General features: G+C 37.6%; 1 protein-coding gene across 1 annotated transcript in view; it reads right to left on the bottom strand.

The window, feature by feature from the left end:
• KCNB2 (potassium voltage-gated channel subfamily B member 2) overlaps nucleotides 1–20,132 on the bottom strand; it is a 193,927-nt gene that overhangs the window by 95,175 nt on the left and 78,620 nt on the right. The gene's annotated exons all lie outside the window — the stretch shown is intronic.

The following is a 20,132-nucleotide window of genomic DNA, read 5'->3' as shown; positions in this document are numbered from 1 at the left end:
CTGTTCAGATCCCTGAAAGCTCAGTCAACATGGTTTATTAGATGGAGCTTGTTTTTGATTCAGGCACATCTTCCTGGAGATATAAATACTGGGTGTAAACTTTTCATAAAAAAAAAAAAAAAAAAAAAAAAAAAAAATTTATAAAAGCAAGCCTTATTTTGATGAAAGTAGGCCTTATTCAGTTGTGGATTATTTTGCATGCATGGTACCATAAGATACCAGGATACATTTTTTTTTTTTTCCCAAATCTGTAATTTTGGGGCTCTGTTTTGTCTTGAACACAACACATGATTAATCTCTATGTAGGATTTACAAAATCTGCTTTTAGCCATAGGATATACTCAAAAAAGAGGAAGTAAGATGTGACTTGTGCTAAACTTAGCAGTTCTGGCAATTAATCAACTTTATTCACTGTTCTAGTCAAGTGAAATAGTTTGCCAGATAAATACAGGAATTGTTACTGCAATTTTGGATACTAATACGTAGCCAGCCAAACCGGCTTTAGAGTAAAGAGGCCAGTGTGATTTATTTGTAATCCCCTTAGTTGCTTTTTTATTTGCTCTTTCACATTGCAGAGACTAAAATAATATGATAACCAAACCCTTGGATTTCTGTGCGGAAGGTTTGACTTTAATGTTCTGTCTGCATAAAATCAGGTGGACTCTAGTGGTCCTGGTACAGTCATGCATTCTTATGCCCACTCTTCTCTGCCTGCACATGGTTGGGCCCATGTTAGCTTCTAATAAAGGAGGACATTATGGAAAACTCTGTTTATCCTGGGAGCATGATCAGGTGGAGAGTAAGCTGGTCAGGCTTTACTGACCAGGTCCCTTCACTGCTCTCTGTGTGTCTTAGCTAAGCTGTTATTTCAGCATCTGCCTCTAGACATATTTCAATTAAAATTAAATGAGGAAGGGACCTTAGAATCCCACGTTGTGTATTCTTCAGCAAGAAGGAACCCAAATTTTGAAATCCTATTGGGAACAGTCTCCAGCCCAATTCTAAGGCTAAATGAGCCTTTGTCTGTTCAGATCCCAACTTCAAGGGCCTTTCCTTTCTCCTGCCATCATTCTGACATTTTAGAGCTCTGAGCTGTAAACCTAAGGAAGAGATCTCTGATGAGACCACATTGAGGAAATGATCTCTCTCAGTAGTTATCAACACTGCTCTCATCTATTTGGTGTGTGTGGAAGGGACCAAGGGAGTATGTGGAGCTCTAAAATGAATTCCATGCAAAACAGCATCCGAGTCTTGAAAAGAAGACAGGGAACAGAAAACAGATGGTTGGAACTAACGTGGAAGGAATGCCATTTATTCTTATATAACATTAAGGATTAGAATTAACATACTATATGAACATGAATATGCACTGATGAGAGACCCTAATAAGATATTTGATTTTAAAACCAAAAAATCTGGTTTGAGTTGTTTTTTTTTTTTTAAAGGATATAAAAAAAAGGAAAGACAGGTGTAACCTACCTGTCTTCTGCACTTGAGAAGCAGCTTTGTGCTGTAGAAACACTTCAATTGTAGAAGTGGTGTTATACAATTTAGAGAACTCTTGCCAGTGGATTTTCAACTGTTTTACAAAGCATGTCAACATCACGGCTCATGTTTCAAAGAGCATATGTGGGACCAGAAAATGAAAAGATTTGCTGAAAGTCACTTCAGGTGGGCCGTGACAAATCAGAACTTCAATGAAGGTCACTTCAGTCTCAGTCCAAGATGCAGTCTCAGTCCAAGATTAAGATAGAAATGAGTCAAATTTCAGCCACAGTCTTGTCGTGGGATGAACCTCTATCATGAGGTAAGTCCCAGTGTATCATTTTTGTCTCAGTTCACCATAGGTGTTTACTATGCAGCAAAGTGCAATACCAAATTACATCTTGAGACACCAGGTATGACCGTATCATAAGAAAACAGGACTGCTGAATACAAGAAGTCTTTCACAATATAAATTACTGCTGAATACACCTGTAATATCTCTGGTTTTTCTTTTAGCTTCATAGTCTGCCTACATCCATACACCAGCTATTCATAAGGACAACAAGGAATAGTAGCACTGCTTTGTTTTTGTACCATTAACTGAAAAATATTGAGATGATAAAGAGACAGAATGGCATACTGAATGGCCTGATCCAATCCATGTGGGAGTCTAGACCTCATGCCAGGGCTTTACTGCGTCTCCTCCACTTGTGACATTATGTTAATAGTGACTGCCATTACATCCTGCTGCATGCTGCTGTTCTTGTCATCCTATAATTTAATATGCAGGGATATATGTGCTGAAAAATAAATGAATATATGTTTATATGTGCTGAAAAATAAATGAAATTCTTGGGATCACCTGGCCACAGGGTTGCGTAGCAGGTACTTCGGTGTGAGAATGAAATGAATGTCTATCTTGCAGTACACACAGACTATTCTAGCAGATTACCAGTTGCTCACATTTATTTCTGAATAAGGATATGTCAGAATACCCAGAACAGCTATGGATGCAGGAGCTAATCAAGGGTACCACTGATATCAGCTGCAAGATGAAGACTGTCAACATTTTCTCAAACATTGGAACAGAAATTAAGGAACAAAAATATCTGAAAGAAAACCAAGAAATAATAGGTAACTTTGGGTGAAGTCTTAAAGTCTCAATATACCCGAACAATTCCACCCTAAGTTACTAGATCTTTGCAGAAACATATGTATCACAGGTCTTTTGTTCAAACTTGAATCCTAAATCCTTTTGTTTTCCACTTTGAAATTAAAAGGAGACTTCAAGAGCAGTAATTAGCCAGAACTAAGAAACATGACACTTGAACTGCACTTCTGAAAAATTCCAAGTCAAATCTGAATGTAAGAGTTATACAAATTTATTCTTACTCTTATTCATGTTATATGTGCCTTTGTGTCTGTGCTTTTTTGAATTACACAGTTAAACAATTATACATAGCAATCCTGCACGTAGCACTTTTTTTTTTTTTTTTCCACCTCTTGGGTTTGCATTTATATTTTCTTGTAAAGTACTACAGACCTGGATCCTGACTATGTACACTAGTGATGCTAGGGGCATACAGTTTTGTTGCAGATTCTATGCCTCAGATTAGTGCTGTCTTTGTTATAGATAACCCATAAACTCTTTCCAACATTATCTAAAAAGAAATCAGTGTGATCAGTAAGCAATATTTGCTTAGGTAGATAGAAGGAAAGATGCAGATGGACTCTGTAAGAATACAGAAATACCCCAAATTAAGCAGTGTATTCAATATTTTTTATACAGTCTCGAAGTTACCATTATTCTTGCATTTAATTATACATGAAACAGCTGCAGTTTAGATCACTATAAACCTAAGCAAATTGGCAGAGGTCATTTGAGATTAATGGTATAAATATTATTAAGACTTGATATATCAGCAGTACATGGTACTTGCTATTGCTTTAAAGGGGTGCCCTGTTATATTTTATTATCTTGGACTTAATGTTTTTCCAGTCAAGATCTGGGCATCTCCTACAGTTGCTCATTTGTTGTGTAGTACAGTAGTAAATGCACCATGTTAAATAATTCAGCAGTGATCATTTCGCACTGTCAGTTGCAGAGGGCTTTTGCTTGCCTTTTGTTTGTTTGTTTTGTTGTTGTTTTATTTGAATATTATATAATGTTACTGGCCACAGTGGTCAAAGCTAGTCTCAGCAATTTCCCTTAGAAATTGTCCTGGTGTGCCCCAAAGGACTATCAGAAAAATAAATCCAGTTTCCTTCTGTGCAAGTAGATACCCTGAGGTAATGTCACCTTGTTCTCTTCTGAGTGAGAGCAACATATCCTGGTCTGCTTAATCATTGCATGGAGGTGGGGACAGTCACTTTCTTAGACTCTTTTGGAGGTAGAATTGCCAGCTGAGACTCTTTTGAAGCATCACAAGTAAGAGCATAGTTTTTTGGTTTTGGTGCACTTACTGTTAAAATGAGTAAAAAAGTTCATTTTTCATGAAAATTTTCCCAAAATGTGTTATATGCTGTTGGAAGGTGATAACCACATGAGTACCCTAACTGCCTTTTGCTGTGCTGTTATAATTTTGGGATGGTGCCTTGCTGACACATGAGACCATGCAACATTTGCTGTGTTGCTTTTGGCACATCTTTTGGATAAAACTCTGTCACACATAAAACTACACAGGCCACATTAGAAGAACTGGAAAACTCAAGGAAAAGGCTATTCATACTCAGCAGGAATATGTCCTCTCCAGCCAATGCTTATGCTAGTCTGTTGTATGAGGTGGTGCTTCACTACACAAATCTAACCTACATAGTTGATTAAAGTTTTTAAGTCATATAATTTTATGAGTTATTAATTATTATCCAAGCCCCAGGCTTGGGAAAAGGAGGCAACTGTTTCTTCTGAGTTGAGCAGAGAAAACATTTTACTACCTGAAGACAGATCAACAGGTCTCACATAACACAACAAAACAAAACAAAACAGAAAAATCAAACAAACAAAATAAAAACAAACAAACAACAAAAAAATCAAACAACAACAACAAAAACCACCACCACCACCAACAATAAAAGTTACTTTATTGTTGAAGAAGGGCAGCTATTCATTACATGTTGTTAATGTTATTTTTAACAATTTTTATTTTTTAGTCATTATTCACAGAAATAAAGTAAACCTAGAAATTCCAGTATGTTAGTATTCAAATATTCTAAATAAAATTAGTCTGTTCTGTAACTTCACTGACCTCTTGGTGTTTCATCAGAGAATGAAATGGTCCACTGTAATCAATGAAATCTTCTATAATTCAATGGTTACCATCCTTCTTAAATTTTTCCCTAAAGCACCTACAACAAATTCAAGAGGTGAAATTGACCTAGAACAGAACTTCAGGCTATAAAAATAAATCTGCAGTATAATTATTTGGGGGAACAACTAGCAATTAGGAAAAATTACATTCAAGGACACAGTAAGGCATTTTATGACTTTGCTAAAAGTCAGAGGTATGATTTACTTTTTCTCTTTGATTAGGTCATCAGAAAAATAGCATAATTAAGAATAATAATAAAAGCCTTGAATTTCAGAAGAGACACCAGCCAGCTTCCTCTCCACAAAGAGTAAACATATGTGCCTTTGAGCAAGCTGTGATATAAAATATATTTCAGGTGTCATTGCTATCTTTCCTCTCTGAATCCATTGTTGAACCCATATCCTCTTAAAGCTTTTTTTACACCCATGACTGCTTTGCATCAGTCATAATCACACACTTTTACTTGTAAATTTGCATTTTGGACATCATTTCTTGTGAGACATGACAGGGTCATAAAATCAATTCCAATGAGCCATACAAAATTAACAGATGAAATGGTCCGTTAGGTTTGTTTTCACCACCATCATCATTAAGTACAAAGCTGGCTCATTATGGGGAGACAATGTTTAATCATCCTCCAAATTTTGCAGATGGATTTACGTCTGTGCGTATCCTCTTCTGTGATGCTCAATAGCCAGACACAGTCTGTTCCAACAGCCTGTAAACAGGACCCAGTTCAGCAGGCTGTTCTGATTTAGCAAAGCATTTCAGAATGTGTTTGCATCTTGTTGGTTTCAAAGGAGTTTAAACCCATGCTTAAAGATAATAAATCCACAATAAGGCCACATGCTAACAGAGACTGGGCTCATGCTTGTGCATTGATGTTTTTGGGAGCTGGAGTTCACCGCAAGCTGGAGAGGTGAGATAGGGAGGCTACATGTAGATGCATCAGTCCTGGCAACTGCACCTTGATTAGAGAGTGCTGCTACTGCAAAGAAAGGGTGCTATGATTGAAGACTAATCCCTGAGTATCAGAAAGCAGGAGCAAACAACGAATAGTCATTTTCTTCATATGATTAGAAGAAATCCTAAACAGAATTAAAAGTATGTACCATTTCCTTGTCACATTGCTGGCAAAAACTTGGGGTTAAATTATACTTAAAGGAATCTTATTTTGGTCTAATTTCTCCGCATAATTATTTTCCTCTCAAAGGGATGACATATGTGGGTGGCAGTGCAGAGCTCTAAAGTTCCTCTCCTCAAATGAGATAAATGAGCAATGATACTCAGGATTTGCCGGCGGGACTCTACTCAGCCTTGCCCTTAACCTTATAGACTGAAGAGATCACGAAAAGCATAACCTGGCTCCTCCCAAAGAAGAGCATCTTTGGCATTAAGTCCAGCACTGAAGATAGTTTTCTAGGTTGTCACTTGCTGGTAGCAGATTTAAGTGGTGACTTTAGGAAAACATACATGACTCACTGCAATAAATTTTTGGCTAGTATACTTCTACTAATCCCATTGGGTGAATACCCAGAATGAGGCTAGTTTTCTACATTTGACCATGTTATTTTTTTTCAAATAAAAACATGTTTTTATTTTAATAATCCAGAAAAGTAGAGCATAAAGGTTAAGAAACCTGTACTTGGTATTGATGGGATCTACTGCACAGGTATGAAGGAGAGCACGTCAGTTGCTTAATGTCATGGCAGAAAGAGGACATCTGGTACATGGTTGCTAGAAAGAAGTAACCAGAAATACCAAGCCGTCCAGAGAATGGAAGACAAACAATATCGATGAGACAGAAACTCATGTTCAGTCTCAGTCTTCACTGGGACAGTTACTTTTCAGGTCAGTGAGGTCTAGACAAAGTTCATATGAGATTTGTGTAACACATCATGCAGCTGATTGCTCAAATGCTTTATTCTGAAGAAGCTATTTACTGAAAGTTAGTGTTTTCTTAAAAACATTAAGATAAGCGATTCTGCAGGTTCAGAAAAAAGAGCTAATAAAAGTTGAGCTAATAACAGTGCATGATGATGGAAAAATTTCAAATAGGGAAATACGGCAACTAAAGTTTTCATCTTCTTTCTGAAGACTCACAAATAGCTATTGCAAGACACACAGTGAATCAGATGAAATTCTAAAAGGCCCCCTTTACTGGGGTGTCTACCAAGAGATAGAGATTGAAGTTTAATTTTTATCTGCAAACAGATGTTCACAAAGAGGGCTGCAATCTTTTTGGAGCTTGCTTGAAACCAAGGGTGTAGACCAGGCTGTCACTAATGGCAGTAAACAGGAAAAATATGAAGAGGTGTGGATCAAAGAATGCAACTTTCTCTAAATGAAAAATGTATGAAAAACATTCAACAGAGAAGATCAAATAAATTATACACTATCACTATTATTTATATCCTCTGAGGATGGCAGATATGGACCATCCCAATGTAAACACAGAAATACTAGACAAATGTCAGTAAGATGATCCAGGTGACCCTGAATCTGGTACTGTTAATTAGCCTTCTTGCCCTCTAACCTTGCATAAATTACTGACAGAGGTATAAGACAAAACAACCTTTTCCTCAAATTTATATTATAACAAAACCAAGTTGTTATTCTTTTATTCCTCTCTCTTTCTCTCTCTCTCTCTCTTTTTTTTTTTTTTTTTTTTTTTTTTATTATTATGAAATAAAGGAAACTTTTAATTGGATTATTTTTTAGCATTTCTCAAATTAGCAAGCTTTAGGGACTTTCAATACTAAGATAAAATTGAATCCTATATTCTTTTGGAATGAACTAATGAACTAGACACATTTAATTCACATTCCAAAACTTAGCAAAATCTACACCTTTTCTTATTTTGCATTTAAGAAACTTGCAAATTCACAGTCATGCTCTAAATACAAATCTGCCAACACATAAATAATGATGCATTATTATTTAATTATCATTAATAAATAATAACAACAACAAGAAATTTTGCCTGAGTCAGAACTCCTCAGTTTGAATCCAAGACCAGAACTTGTTTTTTGAGTGAGAAGAGAAAATATGGGATCATGATGGGATGATATGGGCCAGCATCCCAATGAAAAGTATGAGAGACACCTATTTCATGTTGAAAAGCCCATTTTTCCCAGTGATGCAGTATGTGTAGTGATCTGATTCAGGAAAGGCATAGGCTTATGTGAGTATATCTGTGCTGTAGGTTGACTTTTGTCAACACACAGAAAAGCATGACTACAAGTTATACGGAATTAAACACACTTCTCTCTTTCCAGAAAAAAATAGATGTTCTTTTAAACAGACTTGAAAGAGAGGCTTTTTCATGCTAAGGCAGATTCACAGCAGTCAGAGACTAGTTAATAATGTGGGCAGCTGCAAAAAAGGCCTTGTTATTCAGCTACAAATAAAATAGGGGATGGGCAACTTCTGTCTGGTTGTGAGTAAATAACAAAAGAGATTACTGGCCACAGTGCAAGCTAGGAGCTGAAAAGAGGATTAATGTGATGTTTTCCAGCAAGACAGCTTTTTTTTTTTTTTTTTTTTCCAAGCTCTAGAAAAGATACATTAAGAGCAATCTAAGCTTTTATTTCTAACAATGCCAGGAGAAGGTTTCACAGCCAAAAATTCATTTCTTACATCCTAGAGCGTGCCTAAGGAGTTCACGTTGCTTCCATATACAGCACTGCCTGCTGCTTTGAAAAACAAGTACCAGGTTATCAGCTAGGGACAATAACTGGAGTTATTTCTGAACAACCACCATAATTAATCATGGGATTTGGAGGCGTACCTACTGTTGTATCAGGGCAGGAAAGCCCTGCCAAGTCTATGACTACTCCAGCTGGCAGTGGTGCCGTTCAGGGGCGGCACAGGCAGAACTTGCTGTGCATCATGCACTGAGGTACTGTTGAGTTTTGCATACAAACCCCAATGTGAGGTGCTGCTTTGGACTTAGATGGTGATGGTCAGAAGTCAGATGCAGCTGCATCACTGTTTGCCAAGGCAAATGACAAGTGTTTCGAGACAAAACCCTCTCATTCAATTTTGCTTTCTAAAAAGCTATCCTGCATGCTTTGTGTGGGGAGCTTAGATTTCACTCAGGGTGCTTCTTTATCACTAACATTAACAGCTAAGTGGCACATATGGGACAGTCAGCAGGACTGCCAACAAAAGTCAGGCTTCCACCTCAGACCTCTCTCAGCACCGCATGGCTCATCTGGAAAACACCCAATATAAGATGAGCATCAAGAAAGAGGAACCTGTTTCTTCCTGGATGGATGTTTCCTTCCCCGAATCCACCCCAATTTGGTCAGCTTCCATATACAAAATGACCTCTGAAGACCACTGTTTCTTACCCCTAAGCCACACTGCATGGTGTTGAGGCTATTACTAGGGCTGACAGCCCTGATGAAAATGTGCCATGCATACAGGACTCAACAGCGTAAGACTGTGTATCAGGCACCTTCCATGCATATGCACAGTAAAATGCTTAGAAATGAACAAAATGGAAAAGGACTTAAAATAACACAATTGGGGAAGTCTGAGCTCTGGGAGTTTTGAGCTGATTACAAATTGTCTGAGTTGGGATGTGTTGGTGCAGGGCCATTGTTTGCTGACAAGTAGAGACAATGTACTTGCAGAGAACAAATTTGTTCCCTGCATACAGAGAGCTTTTTCAACAAAAAGAAAGAAAATGGAACACAGTAGGGAGCTTAGGGGGAGCTTAGAGAGGTTTCAGACATCATGTTTGCATTATTATCTCTGTGTAAGTTTATATTAAAGAAATCAAAATAGTTACACCCCATCAGAGCAGTAGAGAAAATCGATGTAGGAAGGAAAGGGAGAGGTAAAGGAGTTCTTATAAAGTTGCATAGTTTCTAAAACTGTACACTAGTTTTGGTGATTACCCACATAATAAGCATGGGTTTCAGGTAATGACATATACTGCAGTAATTTCATGTTGTCCATACAGATCAAAATTTAAGATGCAGATCCAACTCAATGACCAGACTGCTAGTGACATAAAACATAAGTAATAACTTTGTCAACATTAGATGACATGATTTAGCAAAATCAGGTACAAAATTTAATGTAGACCAGTCCTGAAATGTTGATGGGCAACTGAAAAATAGAGCATGGAATCACTTAATTGTACATTTTGTAAGGTTAAATTTCAGTGAATTGTCAATACTTTAAAAACCAACAGCATGGTCTGACCAGAAGTAGAACCCAAGTGACAACTGCTGGGCTGCTGTCCTGTAACAGTTTATATAAGCAGATATGCCACCTGTATCCCAAAGGTGCAGATGGGCTTTATTTCACAGTGACAAACAACAACTTTCTTCTGACAGCTTTTTCAATGCTTCCTTGGAGGAAATGGCAGGTCAAGCTTGAAACTGTTCTAAATATAGCAGTACAGAAAAAAAAAAAAAAGAAAAAAAAAAAAAGAGGGGGAATAAAAATGTATGTTGGGATGGTCTGCTTTCTATTACATTTTTTGCAGGGTTAGTACCAGCATTAGAGCATTAAGTGGTCCCCAGTGATCTACCTTGGAAGAAACCCTCCTGCACTCTGTGGCTCTGGTACTGTCATGACAACCTGCCACCAAAATGCTGAGGGATGTGTAAGGGAAGGTTTCCTTTCAACCAGCCTTCATGGTTGAACCTTCCTACGCTGTTCTGAATTGTCACCAGAGATGCTCAGATCTGCATCGTTGCACTCATCCAATTTGAAACAGACATTGATAATTAATTTCCACCAAGGGTTATAAAGCCTTTCAAACCTATTTTTAGCCTCTTCATCATAATGTTTTGATAGCCCACATGATCTTTAGGCAGCTGAAATAGCCACGACTCTTCCAACTCAGCTGAACAGTACTCATTTGCCCTGATGAGCAATGCAGCAGGGCAGCTTCCTCTGTGTGCCTTTTACTGCCTCGTGTGTGACTGATGCTGTCAGGCACAGGAATGTTCCTCATGCACTTCAAGTAAAATTAAAGGGCTTTTACAGAGGGTTTCAGCTAACCTCCCACATGAAGCTGAGAATTCTGAAATAAGCTCAACTTCCACAAATTGAGAGAAATCCAGATGGGGAGCTTGTTAAATAAGCACAATCTGAATCTGAGGTGGGTTTGCAGTTTGGAGTTGTTTGTTTTTTTTTTTGTTAAACAACTTCTATTGGCTATGCAAATAAATTATCACAATAACAGATTAAGTTCTTCTATGAGGAGCAAGCTAGATGTTTGAGGAATAGACCGATTATTTGTGCATACTGCATTCTGCAACATTCCTTCTGTTTATGAGTTATTAACCTAGTACTTTGAGAGATTTGTCATCCTCTCCTAGAAAAACATTAAAAGATGTTACAAGTAATAACACATTATGCTAACAATTCCAGGGTGGCTGCTTTTCGAGAACAATTTCCTTCTCTAAACATGAACTGAATTTTATAAATGCAGACATTTTCTTCTTTAAAATGCAAAGATCCTGCTGTTTTCAAAGAATATATATTCTAAGTCTCTCAAAGCTTAATGCCACAATTATTCCACCAGGGTTCTATAGTGACTTAACATTACTTAATCATTTCCTGTAGGTTCTGACTTGTCCTTAGCCCAGTTAAAAAAAAAATAAATAAAAAATCAGGAAATCTCTGAAGTCTCTCTCTCTTTATTTATTTATTTATTTATTTATTTATTTATTTATTTATTTTAATGTGATTTATTTAAAAATTATTGAAGATGGAGGATTAGAAGCACAGGAACAAAATGTGCAGGGCCAGATTCTGATCTTTTTGCTGTTTAGGAGGGATTCCATTGATATGAAAGTAACTAACATGGCAAAGTGAATGTTAGATCAGAACCTGGACTGCAATGCTCAGAAAATCTGTGACAGCATCCAGCACTCCCTGTCTCCATTGGACCTTCTCATATTTTGCCTTCCAACATATCTATGAGGTGGTTTTGGCTTACTGAGGCTGTAGGTCTGTACATTTGAAACATAAAATAATTCACATAATTCACTTGTTATTGTCAAAGTGCTAATTTACAACAAGGCTCCAACTACTGATTCTTTGGTGCTGTGGATTTCTGTTTCTATTTTTGACCCCTGACAGTGTCTAATGGGGCTTCAAACTTTCCTTATACCTTCATCCCTAGAAAGTTCTGTATCATGAGGTCTGTGTGAAAGACTTGCCCTAGATCCTTTAGCTCACATATACTCCTGCTCGCATACCTTGGAGCTTGTGTTAGTTCCAACAGCGGTCCAACACATTGCCATTTGATGGATGTCAATACAGGCAAAACATTAATAAGTAGTCAGGAAATGGGAAGCAGGCCCTTATAAATACAGAGCAGAGTTCAAAATTAGCTTCCATCCAGTCTAACCCTTACTTCTTCCACGCTCGTCTTCCAAATCCTAGTATGAAGCCTTTCTGCTCAGAGCTCCCAACAGTTTAGTTAAAGAATGAAAAGATCCTTTTTCTGAAATCAGAAATGTCATTCTAAGTCCAACAGTCAAAAATGGTCACCCTGCTTGGACTTCTTTCATATAAAATATATACTTGTGTACATACTGGGTACATGGTCTCCTTAGAGAAGCAGGAGATCATTTTGAGGCTTCTTTTAAAAGGGGACTGCCAACACCTTCCCATGTTTACTGAAATGCTTGGAGGCTTTCCAGTGTGGGTGGCAGCTCGATTGTGCTAACTAGCAAGTCTTTTACAGAACTTGGCAGTGCTGCTACTAACATGCAGTGGTATGGAAGAAACATCAGTTAAATGTAATTCAGAGGCACTGTAAATACTGTGCCAAGTTGTTTGTAAACAAGCCTCAACAGGTAGAAAGTTTGGACTGGGTGTGTGCCACTGGACTGACTGCTCCAGCAAGCCTGAGGAGATTGCTCTGGGAAATTGGTCACCAGTGAGAAGGCCTGGGGAGATAAAATCCCAACTTTCTGAGGGCTTCTTCTCTGCGAATGTGCTTTCCCTTTCAACCTGCAACTCCTCTTGCTCTTGCACCAACCCCCCGATGATTTCCAGTTTGCCAGAATTAACAGGTTTTTTTTCAGCTGTCCTCCATTCTTTCTTCACTTTCTCTCCCTGTTTTTATTCCCTGCTTTCCTCCAGTTCCAGCCTTTTTGATCCCTTTTTCCACCACAAGGATACCTGTCTGCCTTATCACCGTCTGCTCCCCCTGCTCCTGCTCTGCTCTCTCATCTTTGTGGGAGCCCCAGCTGCTTCATCTCACCTGGCCTCTGCTGAGAGATAGGCATCTGACCCAAGCAAGTCCTTCACACATTCTCTGCAAGCAATGTGGGAAACAGGCATTTCCAGAGCATGGGACATTCCATCCTAAAAGATGGATCTATTCCAACTCTCATATTGAAGGCAACTCCCACCCGCAACAGTTACAGTTCTACCACCCTCCTGTTCCACAGCTACCCAGCTGCTATAAACAACAAAGTCTGACATTGAGGTACATCACCCTGTGGCCAGTATCTTGATCTCCTTTATCTAGACATTGATTCTTATGAAGTTCTATGAGCTCCTATTTCCCTGGTGTATTTGTTCAGAATTTCTTTACAGTGAGAGGGAGGATAATTGGACTGACAGAGGGAAAGATGCAGAGAAAGACAAATAGGCTAACTGAGCCTTGTTTAGACAACACATACAAAAAGTATATGATTAAAATTTTCCAAGCTAGTCTTTACTTTAGCTCTGCATTCTTTGATACTTCATCAAAATGAAGAAATCTCTCCTTTATGTTTTCATCAGCTTATGTATCTGTAGTACATATATTTGTTTGGCTTTTTTGACCTTGCAAATCTTTCCTTTCCTGGTAGACATCACAAACTCTACTGGAAAAAAAACACATGCTTTTCTTAACACTTGGAGTATGACTAATCTGATTTTAACAGCCATTTCCTCACTCTGCATTCTCCAACACATGAAACATAACTTGTTCAGTTTTGTGGCCCTTCCCCATCCGCTACTGATCTTTTCCTATATATGATACAAAAGTTAATGTATGAAGAGCCAGTGATACCTGACACATTTAGTCTGTTTTCAAAGAGGCACCTTAATGTTGCATCTTTGTTGTGAACTTTTCAAAATCTTTCCATTACACTCAGTTCTGCAGAGGCTACAATTTCCTGCACCCTTGGTCAGTGCTCTTATGACACCCAGTTCTGGATTCCACCACAAACAATTTGAGAGAACCCAGGAGACAGCAAAGCATATGATCAAGTGTCCAAAAACATGATCTATGAGGAAATAAGTATTAGTTGCTTGATTTGAGATAAGGATGACACAATACAATTTATGTCAGATAAATGAAAAAGGACTGCTGCCATCAGCTCTCGACATCTACTGTTGAGATGACAAGATTTAGCAGCCTTCCATTTTAGCAAGAAGCTCAGAGGAAAATCAGAACAGATTGTCCAGGAGGTCTGTGAAGGTGCCATCACTGAAGGTGTTTAAGAAAAGATCAGAAGTCTGTCAGAAGCAAAGCAGGTGTATTTGATTCTAGGCCCAGGGGATGTGCTAAGCACTCTTTGTGTCTCTTCTGCTTTATTACAATATGGCTCAAAGATAAACACCTGCTAAGTAACTTCATTGTGCTTCTTGAAATCTCACTATACAAACCTCATTCATCATAATCAAGGAAAAAAAAAAAAAAAGTCCTAGTGCTTATTACATTGAATAAAATTATCCCAGATAAGTTATGCTCACTTCTATCCATTCAGGCATATTAACCCATAGCAATAGGATCGTCTTTCTCTTGTTAGTTCACTGACTATTCTGACCACATTAATAAGTATATATTCCCAGGCCTACACGCTACAGTACAAAGAGCATTCAAGAAAGACATCCATGAATGGGATGGTAATTCACCTTGAAGCCAGTCAAAGTTAGAATTTACAGTGTATGTGGAAGCAGTAAATCAGTTCCAACCCACCCCTCAAATGCTCTCAGAATGCTTGCTGTCCTGCAGGCAGGCATGAATCATGGCAGGAAAGACATTTTTTGTAGTCTCGGAATGACACATTAGAGAAAAAAATACAGACTTAACATGATGTCTGTGTTCAAATTCTGTTGCTGGGCTATTTTTTTTTTCTCTATGAGACATCTGGGGGAAGTTCAGGAAAGAGTAATTACGTGTTTTATATTTATCTCTTTATTTATTTATTTATTTATTTTATTTTCCCCTTGAAAACACAGTAGTAATAGTGCTGGATCAGTGAAGGACTTCTGTACCCTCAAGTCTGTCCAGTTTTTCCAACTACCATCATCTAGTCTGATGCAAGATGTTATGTCTCCCTGGAATTTCTGCCTGTTTCTAAAAAAAAATGTATTTTAGTTTTCAAACATGTAACCAAAATACTGCACCAAAAATGGAGTCAAAGGGAAAAAATATTATAATTCACTGAAAGTATTTTACCACTGAGAATATGCTGGACACTGACACTTTAGGACATTTTTCATATTGATATAGACAAAACAAAATGAACCACTGACAAGTAATGATCTTTAATGACATTCTTACAACACTAATAGCTCCAGGACTCCTATGTTGGGTTTCAGGAACAACCAAGGCTTTTTTTGCTTGACAAAGCTCCAGTGAAGGCTGCCAGGTGGGATACACGGATACAGGGAAATAAATCATCCCTCAGCTGCCTTTTCTGTGTGCATGCCAGAGGACGCCACATTCCTTTAGCAATGCAGTAGGCTCCTGCAGTCACTGAGATGCTTGCTGGTGGCAGGGAGGTGGCCAGGACCCTCTGGCATTGCCCCTCTCACCAGAAGTTCTCTGATCACAGACCTAGTATGGAGTTTGTCTTCCTCTACCTCCTCTTGTGGCTCAGCCACGTCTCCCTGTCTCATCTAATATTCTCCAGATAATAACCAGCCTCCTGGTGTCATTATTATTTCTTCTGCCCCAGCCCTCTTTTGTAATTATAAGAAAAGATGTGGAAGAAGGGTGGCTAAGTCTGCCAACCACCAGTGCAAACTGGGATGAAAAGTGGTTCATCTCATCTCCATAATAGCCAATACATATTTACAGGGGAGAGCTTTCCTTCAGATGTCCTCGTTTTCTTTTTTCTGTCTGTCCATCATCTCTGACACAGCACCTTGGATGAGTGAAAACTGGAAATGTTCAAGTGACAATTTTACAGGGTAGATAAAATAAGCAGTTCAGATTCTTCTTTGTGAAAACTAGACAGAACAAGAAGACAGCTGGTTTGGCACTAATGCATCTGATACAATTGGGTTACATGAAACAAATTTCTTCAAACACTGTTAATACCATCTTGATGTTAATTCATTTGTTATGGCTTATGAACATACTTTGCATACTTGTGCTTAAGTGAAGTTTTTTCACCACTCATTTTACTTAAAAGCTAGCGTTTAAGTATGTCGTTATAGTGGTTTACTTTGGCATTAAAAATGGGAGCTGGTCACTTGAAGGAAGGCCACAATAAAGAGGGTAATTTTGGTCCTGAAATGCATCACATCTGGGCACAATTATGCACTTGGCTTCCGTGCCTGAGCTCCAGCTGGCCAGAGGGGACCCAGCCAGGCTGGCTGCAGGGCACTGATCTGCTCCCTGCGGTTAACTCTTCTCCACATCAGCAGACCCACATGAGTTCCTCTGGAAGATGAAGATGTCATTGTAAAACAACAACATCAGAAGACCTAGCTGCATGGAATAACCTCATCTATTGACTACTTCATTAAAATGTTGAATGTTTAGATCTGAGGCAGGAGTACTAACTGGAAGATAATGGCTTTGAGCTTGCTGTCATTATGTACAGCCTAGAAAATATAAAGATTGGATTAACATTATCCATAGAAAAACTGTTAAAGGGTGTTTCAGATCAAGTGCTGAGAAGGTGAAAATCAAAAAACAGAGAGCAGAATAGGAATGAAGAGTAGAGGGCGTTGGTAAGGTTGATGAGTTGTGCTGCTTTGACCACAGGGAACAAAAGAGCTAATAAGCAAATAAAGATGTACAAAAACAACAGCTGCAACATTAAAAAAGCTTCCTAATTAGAAACAACTGAACACCAAACCTCAGTGTTAAGGGAAGGCTGAGAAAAGTTGTAGCTTTTTCTAGCTTACAGTAGGTGTGAGATATTGAGATCCACTATATTTTGTTTTATTTATTTATTTATTTATTTTCCCAAACAAATGATTGTGTAGTGTCAGAATCAGTTAAGTTCAGCTGGAATTTGAATTCCAGGTTCAATTTTGTATTTTTCAATATTCCATACTGTTTATTTTATACAGCCAATGCCAGCAAGAGCAGCACAAAGGTAAATAAAAATCAGGCTACTGTGACATGCCCAGAAAATACCAGATATCAGAGTTAACTGTCTTTCTAAAACTGAAGTATGGTCTAGTTTTCTTACAACATTAGGGAAATTCAAATATACCATTGTGTCTCCTAAGAAGTAATACTTTTAAGCAGAAAGGATTGAATATACTATGTGAAGAAGACAAATCTAGGTCTTCTTGACTAATCCTTACATGATTCTCATTTTAAGCCCCCTTACTTTTTCTTACAATTAATATACTCTTATGAGTTTCAAAAATCTAGAAGTTTCTAGAATTAGACTACAGCCTTTTATATTTGCCTTAGAAATATATCCAAAGTTTAGATGGGTTGAACACGTATTTTATTTCTTTCCACAGAATCACAAAACCACTGAGGTTGGAAGGGGCTTCCTGAGATCTTTTTGTCCTGCTCAAAGCAGGGTAAGCTACATCAGGTAGCTTGGATCATGTCCATTTGGGTTTTGAATATCTCTGGTCTATAACAACTCTTTTGCAACTGTTATTTTTAGCCTTCCTACCTATAATTCTTTAGCTTTCTGGTGACTTGTTGTTGTTTGTTTGTTTTTAATTTCCTTATTTGATATCTAGTGACACGCATGTATCAGCTCCCTGAGAACTAGATTTGTCAGGGGAGGTCCAGAGAAGACTGGGTGGCTGAGATTCTGACCCTGAGATCTCTGAGTGCTTCAGCAAGGGAGCTAGTGGCATGACAAACAGATACATTCTCATGATTTTGAAATATGGGCTTGTTAGACTGAGTTGTTATATAAGCACTTTTATTGTTGCGTGCTTAACTTGCAGAGCTCTACAATCCATCCCCCAAACTACCCTAAGGAGTCATCTTCTTCTTAAATTCCTCTTATTTAATCATAGACTTGAGTATATACTTTACAGTTTAGACATAACATTTCTATATTAAAGACAAGATTTCAAATGGAAATTTGGATCAAATTTCTCAATGAATCAAAATATTCAAGGGTGAAGTTAACTTTTACTGTCTGTATTTAGGCACCAGGTAGTCTTATTCATCTGGTATTTAAGAAGAAATATTTCAGCTGGGTACAGAATGCCCACAAACAACTTAATTTTATGTATTTAAAAAAAAAAAAAAAAAAGAAAAAAAAAAAAAAGAGAGAGAAAGAGAGAGAGAGAAATCACATCTAGTGACTACACTGACATTAAAACACATGTATTGATCTGACCAAAAAGTCCCTGAAGTCCTCGGACATCTTTTATTTGGATTCTATCGATTTGGGAACTAGTGAATCAAAAGAGTTCTTCACGTATTGTTACACTGGTTTCTATCTCTGAATAAGTATTTTCTGCACCACAAATATTACTTGAACAACTCCTTTGATTCTTGTTAAATTAGAGAATAAATCTAGCCACAGCTATAAAGCAAAACCATTTCTCAATATAGTCCCCTCTGAAGGCCTTTACAAAATTATTGTGAATTTAAATTACAAAACAATTCAAAGAACTGTAGGTATTGTTTATAACAATAAATTTTAAAAGAGTAAATAGGGCTCACTTGGCCTTATACAGACTCAGTTATTTCCACTTGCAACCACTTTCATAGGAGAAAAATATTTAATGGGTCTGCTTTCATGATTTTGTGATGTATGTGCGCATATGCTTGCAGGTTTGGATGTCAGGATCTGATCCTTCAGATTTTTAAACAAGTATTCACAATATAATCAGTAGAACTACTTCCTGGTACGTGAGTCGTGAGTCTTCACAAATGTATTCCTTAGGGGGAAAATTGATAACAGCAAACAAATACTGATGGCTTTGTGAACAACAGTGTGGAAGAGGATTTTAAGAGCTCATGACTACAGACCGTGAATCATATTTTCTATGCAATAGAACAAACAAACATGTAAGTTGGGATGAAGTTTCACCAAAATTAAGGGGAGCAGTGTGCTCATTTCCCTTACATGATTCTAAATTATATAGCACATCAATTTTACCAACAGCCATGAGGTTTTCTTCTGCTGTTTGTGCCTTTAAAAGCAATGTAACAATTCAGTGCTATGTCAGTCAGTAAGACTGGAATTTTAATGGCAATATAAGAATAAAGATGACTGTTTTTACAAATTGCATGAAGTTCAAAGAAGCCCAACTTGATGAAATGAATGAGAATTTATTTTAGATTGTAGAATCTGAGGGTTAATACCAAGGAACTGCTTAAAATATTTATGTTGAAAAAAATATGAGCATCTATGACATTTGACTGATGCTATGTGAACCTCTATGTTTAGAGACTGAAATAGCATAATTCTGCCATGAACAAACTCTTTTTGAAAAGAAAGCAGTTTTTAAGCAATAAGCTTTTGTTACTCTTCTTCTTCTAATGTCTACTTAATAATAAATGGTAATACTTTTGCCTAAAGTGGAAAAAACAAAAAAAGAACAAAAGCTAAATTCTGTTCATGCCAGAACAATGTATATGGAAGTTTTGAAGCCTACATAATGCCTTTTGTTTGACCTCCTATTTTTGACTGCAGAAAATTATGATCCCAACGGAGGCAGAATATACCAACCGAGCAGGCTAAACTGAGAGTTTCTAATGCATGTACAGAAATAGTCTGTATGTATGTAAATAGCACCTACATACATACATAAAGCTTTATTCATAAAGCCTATTCCTGCATCAGTGTTGACTTCATTAAGTCCTAAAAATAGCCTTGCAAAAGCTTTCTTCTTACAGGAACATAAACAATAATACTATGACTGTTCTATTATGGACAGTGGTAGGCTGGTGCACTTGTACTGTCTGAGAGAAACTGATGTGGCCTTTGAAATTTTTGATTCTGAAGAGGTTAAAAACAATCATTAATTTATGAAATGGTTATCTCAAGGAAAATAAAAACTAATTAAAAGGTTATTTAACCCTTTGAGCACAGGAACTCTCAGGGTGCCAGCAAAATCACTGCTTTGGAAAATACATGTTGACATCTATGCTACATACTTACTCTCCAAAGGGTTACTGTGAGCATTATTAAG

Source organism: Aythya fuligula, chromosome 2, assembly GCF_009819795.1.
Source record: "Aythya fuligula isolate bAytFul2 chromosome 2, bAytFul2.pri, whole genome shotgun sequence".
Lineage (NCBI taxonomy): Eukaryota > Metazoa > Chordata > Aves > Anseriformes > Anatidae > Aythya > Aythya fuligula.
Note: the sequence above shows the minus strand (reverse complement) of the source record. Positions and strands in the feature narration are given on the sequence as shown.